At 46.7% G+C, this 9,318-nt stretch overlaps 1 pseudogene across 1 annotated transcript in view; it reads right to left on the reverse strand.

Annotated features, from left to right (window-relative positions):
- Positions 1-7,282, reverse strand: part of LOC306916755 (voltage-dependent L-type calcium channel subunit alpha-1C-like) — a 162,414-nt pseudogene extending 155,132 nt beyond the window's left edge. The window contains exon 1 of the transcript XR_013792486.1: positions 7,225-7,282. The product of XR_013792486.1 is annotated as a voltage-dependent L-type calcium channel subunit alpha-1C-like (transcript). The remainder of the gene's footprint in view (positions 1-7,224) is intronic.
- Positions 7,283-9,318: the final 2,036 nt, after the last annotated feature.

Raw genomic sequence — 9,318 nt, forward strand, 5'->3', positions numbered from 1 at the left:
GCAGACCTACAAGCTCATAGCGCGCCACTCGGTGGCGCGCTATGAGCTTGTAGATCTGCTATTTTTCAATAGCTAAAGCATAACATAATGCTAACACCAAAAGGGGTTCCCGCCCCAAAATGGGTTAAAATAATGTTATATATGTTAAAGAAATATATATATGATGACCTGTATCTTTCATTGTGAGTTCAGTGGGATATTTTTGGCATATCAAAGCAAGCTGATACAATGAGGTGATTTGGCGGATTGCCAGGTCTCGAGGGTAACCATCGGAAACCAATTAGTGTCCCTAACAAAAGTGCGGCGCCTGTGGCACTGAGCCCACGGGGAAAATCACCTCTGCCTGATTACACTGCTACACCACTAACGCACGGACAGAGACACGCCAGTGTGTGCGTGCATGCGTGCGTGTGTGTAAGTTAAGTCCCCTGCGGTCAATATATATACCTCTGTCCTAAACAAAACCCATCACAATGTATGGACAACATATGAAAAGTGGTTTTCAAACCGATTGTTGTTGTTTTTTTAACTGATATTGTACAATTTTCAATATTTTGTTGCATTTTTTTTGTGCAATTTCACATTGCAATGCGAAATTGTCACAAAGTTCCAAGGCACACCACATGGATCACGGCATACCTCTCACCGGCCTCACGGTATCCATGGCTGTAGCCCCACCCAAAATAATCCTATTGGAACTGAGGACAAAATGGTTCATTTATATAGCGCCTTTATCCAAGGTGCTTTACATAGATGTGTGCATTACATTCACCCACACATTCATACACGGATGGCGGCGGAAACCATGCAAGGCACCAAACTGCTCATCAGGAGCAATTCAGGGTTCAGAGTCTTGCTCAAGGACACTTCAACACTAACTCTGGGGGAGCCCGGGTTCAAACTGGCAACCTTGCGGTTGCCATCCAGCCACTCTACCCCTGAGCCACTGCCGAGGACAAGCACTTGGAATTGTAGGAGTGGCAATTTTTGCCTCTTTCTTATAGGTAATATTTCACAATTTTGCCAATGTTTGACAAAAAAATGTTTATAGTAGGTATAGTTTTTTGATTACTTTTAATGGTCTTATTTTTCTTTTTTGTTTGCTTTAGAGGTATTACAAATATCTTAAGTCTTAAAATGTCCAGGTTATACTGTAACTTATACTGTATGTTGGTTGTTTACGGTTGAGTGACAAAACAGTTTGGGAACCACTTGTCTAGACTAAAGGAAAGAGACACAGTGAATGACAACCTCAGATACGGATCTTAATGAAACCTTAATGACTGGACAACACCGCAACATGCCCAATATCTGGAAGTAATGAGCTGATACTGGAGCTGATCTCTGGGCGTTGGGTGATAACACACTCAGGGCTGGACTGAGACAAAGATTCAGCCCGGACATTTTCACGGAATTTGGCCCAGACTGGCCCTGCACCACAACCAGCGTGGAGATACTCTAGTGACTTTTTGGATCGAGGCCCATACAAATACTTGAAATACAAGCCCTTAACACCACCACATTTACAGTACAACATAAATGATACACAACCAACAGACAACTAATGTAACATTTGGCCCAGACCGGCCCACCATGTGGGTCGGCCCACCATGTGGGTCGACCCACCGGGCATAATGCCTGGTACGTCCTGTGGCCAGTCCACCGCTGAACACACTCCCTCCAGAGTTGTCATAGTGGACATTATAATAGGAATTGAAACTGTAGGAATTTGGATCCCATGTCGTTCTGTGCACGAGCACGCATGCACGCACACAACGTGCGCGCGAGCACACACACACACACACACACACACACACACACACACACACACACACACACACACACACACACACGTGTAAGTGCCATTCATTTCTGGTGAAGACAAAGTATTTTAACTGATGAAGGGTAGGTAGTGCAAATGACAGACACTCATCCAGACCACTCTGAGGATAAGCTAACGCAAATACTGCTTAGGTGCGACATAAAAATATTCTCACGCTCTCTCTCTCTCTCTCTCTCTCTCTCTCTCTCTCTCTCTCGCACGCAAGCACGCACGCACGCACGCACGCACGCACGCACGCACGCACGCACGCACACACACACAGACACACACGCGCGACCATCTCTCTCTTCCCATCCCCTGTTGCTATGGAACCTGTCGCCAAGGCGGCAACGAGGTATGTGGTTGATGATAGCGCTGATCATAATAATAATCGGAGGCATTGCAATCATCATTTGCGTCGTCATTTTGATCACAACTTGGGCTATTAAAAGACACAATAGCCGTTTGTCGAATTACGGCGAGAGAGAGAGCTGGAGGATTGCAGAGAGCTAGCTGCTGCTTTGAGCAACGTGGGTGGATGGAGAGGAGAGCGTAACACTGCGCATCACAAACAGCACACGTATTTCTTGCTTGTTCCCATGCATCAGAAAGAGACATGCACCTCGATGCCTGGCTGTGTCTTGTTCCCATGCATCAGAACGAGACATGCACCTCGATGCCTGGCTGTGTCTTGTTCCCATGCATCAGAACGAGACATGCACCTCGATGCCTGGCTGTGTCTTGTTCCCATGCATCAGAACGAGACATGCACCTCGATGCCTGGCTGTGTCTTGCTTAAGACCTGAAGCCTGCCTAAATAACACACACCATTAAACCAGCTCCCAGCATATAAAGGTGTTAGGCCTGCCTGCCCTGACACCTATAGTGATCCCGTTCCAGTTGGAACATTTTAATCGCAATCAATCAACCCTCCTCCTAATCAATAGTCCCGTCACACAAGGGTGTAGAATTGGGCAGGGGCCTGTCTCTCCCAATATCAAACGACTGCTGAATTGTCCCCGGCAATTATGTGGATGGACAATAAACATTGTCTTGTCTATCAGCGTTAAGTCAATCTCATTCACTATGTCTCCCATGTACACCCCCTAAGAGAGGCTGTGCCATTTCTCTGGAAAGCTGCAGGCTACGAAAAAGAACAGTCCACAGTGGCGAGCAAGCAAGCGAAGTGAAGACTCCCTATTTTGGGCATGACCTTTTTAAGTGATATTTTTCAAATACCTTCAGAAATCTTCAAAAATAGCAAGCTCAGAAAGAAATAAACTTGTAGATTGGCTATTTTCTCTGTGTGACATGTGGCTAGACTTAGTTTATCTAAATACCACGATGACGTCTGTACAGTACTTTCATAGACAGATGTAGTTTCTGGCAGCCATACAGTATAAGCGTTGACCAGTATCTAATCATGATTGAATTTGAGTGTACAGTATGTATTTTCAAATACAGTAGTTGATATGGAGCGGCTAAGGTCTATTTACATGACTAAGGAAATTGATCCAGATGTGTCTACTCTATATCACTGCGGTCATTATTATACCACTAAACATAACCCATCATAATGTATGGACGCCATATTGTCTTTCATTTTAGACCATTGGTTCCCTGATTGTGGGGGGTCCCCAGGTGATTAGTTTAATGTGCAACACAGGGTATCTGCACATTTCTAAAGCGACAAGTTAAGGATTTTTAAGACCTTTTTAACACCTTTGAAAATAGCCGATCTACAAGCTCGCAACGCATGACATTTAGTTTGGAAGCGAGTCAAACTAATGCCTCAACTGCGGAAGAGCCAGGTTTGTATCCTAGGTGTTACCGTTGCAATTACCTTCCTCCATCAGGAGAAAACAAAAAAACACAGACTGTGGCTTTGAAGAACTTTGAATCCGACCACCAAATACACTGATGTTTAAAGTTGTCAATTAGGACAGTTCACTATAGCCCCACTTTTAAATTAATTCTGTTTTCACTGCGTCAAAACAAATCACACCCGTGTGAAGTGAGGGGCGCTACTATATTAAAGTCTAACTCATGTTGTTTAGGTGATGTAATGGTGATGTAAAACCGATATCTCAAACCCTCACCCTAACCCTAACCTCCCACGGGGCAGCACACCTAAACCTAACCTTAACCCTCTCCCAACCCTTAACGACCCCTCACCAACCTTAATCCGGTCGTTTTAACGCACCCCTCACCAACCTTAATCCGGTCGTTTTAACGCGCCCCTCACCAACCTTAATCCGGTCGTTTTAACGCACCCCTCACCAACCTTAATCCGGTCGTCTTAACGCACCCCTCACCAACCTTAATCCGGTCGTTTTAACGCACCCCTCACCAACCTTAATCCGGTCGTTTTAACGCACCCCTCACCAACCTTAATCCGGTCGTCTTAACGCACCCCTCACCAACCTTAATCCGGTCGTTTTAACGCACCCCTCACCAACCTTAATCCGGTCGTTTTAACGCACCCCTCACCAACCTTAATCCGGTCGTTTTAACGCACCCCTCACCAACCTTAATCCGGTCGTCTTAACGCACCCCTCACCAACCTTAATCCGGTGGTCTTAACGCACCGCTCACCAACCTTAATCCGGTCATTTTAACGCACCCCTCACCAACCTTAATCCGGTCGTTTTAACGCACCCCTCACCAACCTTAATCCGGTCGTTTTAACGCACCCCTCACCAACCTTAATCCGGTCGTCTTAACGCACCCCTCACCAACCTTAATCCGGTCGTTTTAACGCACCCCTCACCAACCTTAATCCGGTCGTTTTAACGCACCCCTCACCAACCTTAATCCGGTCGTTTTAACGCACCCCTCACCAACCTTAATCCGGTCGTTTTAACGCACCCCTCACCAACCTTAATCCGGTCGTTTTAACGCACCCCTCACCAACCTTAATCCAGTCGGACCAATGCTATGTCTAACCAAAGTATGCCTCCCATGGTGCCAACACAAACATTAAATTATCTTTATTGTTAATGGCATTTACTGTTTGTGTTAGGGACAAGATGACAAGATAATTTTTCACTTCATTGCGTTTTTAAAACAAACATTGAACTAAAAACAAACTTTAAACCTGTATATAGGAGGGGCTAGCATCCCTCAAAATGCTATAAAGAAATGCAGGGGTTCTCCTCAGGGGTTCAATTCAGTAACTGGAAAAATGCTATAGTTAGATTGGATAACCACCAGAAATCTCAATAAATCTCAGTCACCATCACACGGTCAGTTTGTGGTCAAGAACTCAAGATGCAACCCTCAGAGTTACAGACCTGTAACAGAGGTCCATTTGAACCCTGAAACCGCACTTGAGAACCACTGTTGTAGATATTCAGTTTAAGAGCAGAGGTTCAACCAAACAGGTCTAGAATGAGAACCACTGTGGTAGATATTCAGTTTAAGAGCAGAGGTTCAACCAAACAGGTCTAGAATGAGAACCACTGTTGTAGATATTCAGTTTAAGAGCAGAGGTTCAACCAAACAGGTCTAGAATGAGAACCACTGTTGTAGATATTCAGTTTAAGAGCAGAGGTTCAACCAAACAGGTCTAGAATGAGAACCACTATTGTAGATATTCAGTTTAAGAGCAGAGGTTCAACCAAACAGGTCTAGAATGAGAACCACTGTTGTAGATATTCAGTTTAAGAGCAGAGGTTCAACCAAACAGGTCTAGAATGAGAACCACTGTTGTAGATATTCAGTTTAAGAGCAGAGGTTCAACCAAACAGGTCTAGAATGAGAACCACTGTTGTAGATATTCAGTTTAAGAGCAGAGGTTCAACCAAACTAGATGGTCTAATGTCTTGAAGCAGCTGGAGGAAACTCTACTGACTAGAGGAGTGGTCAATCAGTAACCCCAGAATCCAACTAACCGACAACAAACTAAACATCCAACAAACTACACAATCCAACCAGCGATGACCAAGTCCAAAAACACTTTTGAGGCTCATGCTGAAGTGGATATCATGACAGGAATGACAGCCGAAGTGAGAGATCAAGCTGAATCAATCCCTTGTTAGGCTGCTTTTGTTCCTCCCAGTGTCGTTGTAAACATGACTCGGAACAACAATTGAAGATGGATCAATGTTGCCGCTCTGTGCCACCATGTCAGCCAGGGTACACAACAAGTAAACCAACTAGGCCACCAGTTCATGTCCGTTAATGACATAGGCATGTTGTTGCATGTGTGTGTGTGTGTGTGTGTGTGTGTGTGTGTGTGTGTGTGTGCGTGCGTGCGTGCGTGCGTGCGTGCGTGCGTGCGTGCGTGCGTTCGTGTGCACGTTACCACGACGATCAATAAATGAAGGCACCAGATAGATTACATGAAATGGCGTTCTTCAGAAGTCTATCATTAATGCAAAACAACCTCAGCTTCCAGTCGGGGTACAAGTCACCCGGCAGCCCTCGCCTTGTGTCCCTCTGCTGCTCCCTCCTTCTGCCCTACCAATGTCAACATAACACCTACATTATGCCTTTGGCTTCATCTGACAAAATACAAGTATTGATTAGGACTAGGAAGAGGGGCTGGATCGATAGTGATTGTGTGTGTGCGTGTGCGTGTGTGTGCGTGCGTGCGTGTGTGCGTGTGTGTGTGTGTGTGCACAGCTTTGAGCCGTTTGGGGACCATAAGGAGGCCATGAGGTCGTTTCTCAAAGAAATAAATGCACCCTCTACTCTTCCAATGCAGGCACATTTTCATAAATTCGTTAAGAGGAAGATTAGGCTATAATCCTGTGTGTATGCAGGGCTTAATTATTTGAAATTGGCATTTTCACACGCACGTCCCTCTGGCTGTGTGATTTATTAACACAATTCGAACTGGATTCTAGCGATAATTGACTTGTTTAGGACACTGACTGCCGACTGGAATATGAATTAGTGGCACACATAACATAATAGTATAGCCTATCACCCAACCAAATGGTGAATAATCAACTATTACAACATGCAGATCTGGTTCTAACGAAGAGAGGGAGCGATTCATCTCTCCATGGATGGTGCTGCTTAACCTGCCCCATGTTACTGCGTAATTATGACACAACTTGCACCGAGAGGAGGAGGGGGAGATGGAGGCGGCGGGGAGGGGGGTGTGGGGGTGGGGGGGGGTGATAGAGAGAGGAAGGGGGGGGGGGGGGGGGCAGAGGGGGAGACAGAGGGGGAGACAGTGGCGGAGAAAGCGAGTGAGGCCCGCCGTCCATCTGTTGAGAACAAGCCGAGAGGAGGAGGTAACACGTAGCCTAGTACCCGTTCCCTCTTCCTCCCCCCCCCCCCCCCCCCCATTCAGCTCTTCACCACCTCCTGTTGGATACCTAGCTCCCCCCACACCAACACACACACACACACACACACACACGCAAAGAGTTGAATTATATACCACGTACCTTGATGATTCTCAAGGTTGTCCTCGGGAATGTACATGTTCTTTCTCTCATTTACCATAAATGTAGTCCGCCGTTATCCTTATAGGTGAATGGGAGGGAGAGGGAGAGAGTGAGAGAGAGAGGGAGAGAGGAGGAGGAGGAGGAGGAGGTGCAGCAGGAGAAGAACGAACCAAGGAAGGCAGCCAGGAGGAGGAGGTTGGTTGTTGGAGAGAGAGAGAGAGAGAGGGTGGGGGGGAGGGGGGGGCGGAAACTAAATAAAGAAATTAAAAAATAAATCATAAAAAAGGGGAATGATAAATAAGGGTCTACAGTCTCTGTATTCCGGTAACGACGTCCCGCTGTGCGTGGTGGAAGGGTGGGTGGGTGTGCAGGGTGGAGAGGTGAGGTGAGGAGGGGGCCTCGTTGCCTCTGCTGCTGCTCTTCGCGGGGATATGGCAGTGGATATTCGGCTACCTAATCCCCATGATGGAGTGGGAGCGTGGCAGAACGACGGGTTCGGCAGAGCCGCAGCTCACACTGCAAACACAGACCATTAGAAACCCGTCCATCCTATAGTCCTCTCCTATAGTCCTAGTTATAGTCCTCTAGTCCTCCTCGGTTACATCCGGGCCTTGGGCGACAGGCACGAGACCAGACCGACCGCCGAAAGAGACAAGAAGACACTTGCTGCTGCTGCTATATGTATGGAGGAGGAGGAGGAGGAGGGAAAAGAAAAAAAGAAGAAGAAAAAAAAAGAAAAAAAAAAAGATCTTCACACCTTCGCTCGCGCACGTCCCCCCGCGAGCTCTTGGTTGTTTGTTGTAATAATGATAACGATAACGATCAATTAAAATAATAAATTAACGTTCCAGTTTCGAGGTATTATAAATCCAGTCCACTATTAAAAGGCTAAACTTGCCGCTTTTTTTTAACAGCTCGGCGACGAGCGACGTTTTAAGAAACGCCGGGGCGCAGTCGGTTGAGTGTCGTATAATTAGAGAGAGAGAGTGAGAGAGAGAGAGAGAGAGAGAGAGAGGACCGATTCAATCTCTCAGGAGGATGAGAGGATGAGTGGAGGAGAGAGAGGGTTTGAAGAAGAAGAGGTAAAGAAGAGATAAGAAGAGTAAGAAATATTCCATCGCAGGGTTAAAAACTCCCGATTAATAAATGATATCCACGTAAGCAGCAGCAGCTGCACGAGGAGCCGTCCTGCGGGAATTAAAACCAAAAGTGCGCCTCCTCCTCCTGCTCAGTGTCTCACAAGAGAGACCAACTGTTCCGTCCAAATCCTGTCCAACATGGTGATGGGATGGTGGTGGTTGGTTTGGCTGTGTCTGCCTGTCTGTCTGTCTGTCTGTCTGGCAGCCTGTCTATCTGTCGGTCCGACTGGTCTGTCTGTCTGTCTGTCTGTCTGTCTGTCTGTCTCACCGCACCATGAGTTATATAGCTCAGTCTCTCTGTTCGCTTTTTTTCCACTGCCTATACTGCCCCTGCAGCTCTGCAGTGATACAGAGAGAGAGAGAGAGAGAGAGAGAGAGAGAGAGAGGGAGAGAGAGAGAGAGAGAGAGAGAGAGAGAGGGAGAGAGAGAATGAGAAGGAGCTAGAGAGCCCCCTCCCTCTCTCTGTGTATGTAGACGCTTTGACTGTTTCCAGATGTGAGCGAAAGAATGAAAAAAAGAGAAAGAAGGGGGTGGGCGAGGGGGGGGGGGGGGGGGGGGCAGGCTGGTATCCAGACATCATGATGATGATGATGATGATGATGATGATGATGATGATGATGATGGCAGAGAAGAGGAGAGAGAGGAAGAACAATATGGAGAGAGGCAGAGAGTTGGAGGAGAATGACACTAGAGGGAGAAAAAGATGAAAGGAGACAGGAGAGAAAGTGGAAACAGAGCGAGCGAGAATTCAAGTCAGGGGAAGAGAGAGAGATTGAGAATGAGAGACGTGCTGGTAAAGCCGGTGGCCCGCCAGGAATAACAGATTTTCAAGCAAAAAGTGCATTGCAAGACAAAATATAGGATTAAGATGTTTTTCCAGGCTGATCCGAGCTGATCTGAGGTGAAAGGAGGATACCGTCGGAGTTGGACTTACAGTAAGACCAGGTTTCCCAAC

The sequence above is a fragment of the Electrona antarctica genome, assembly GCF_951216825.1.
Source record: "Electrona antarctica genome assembly, chromosome: 23".
NCBI classification, from domain to species: Eukaryota; Metazoa; Chordata; class Actinopteri; order Myctophiformes; family Myctophidae; genus Electrona; species Electrona antarctica.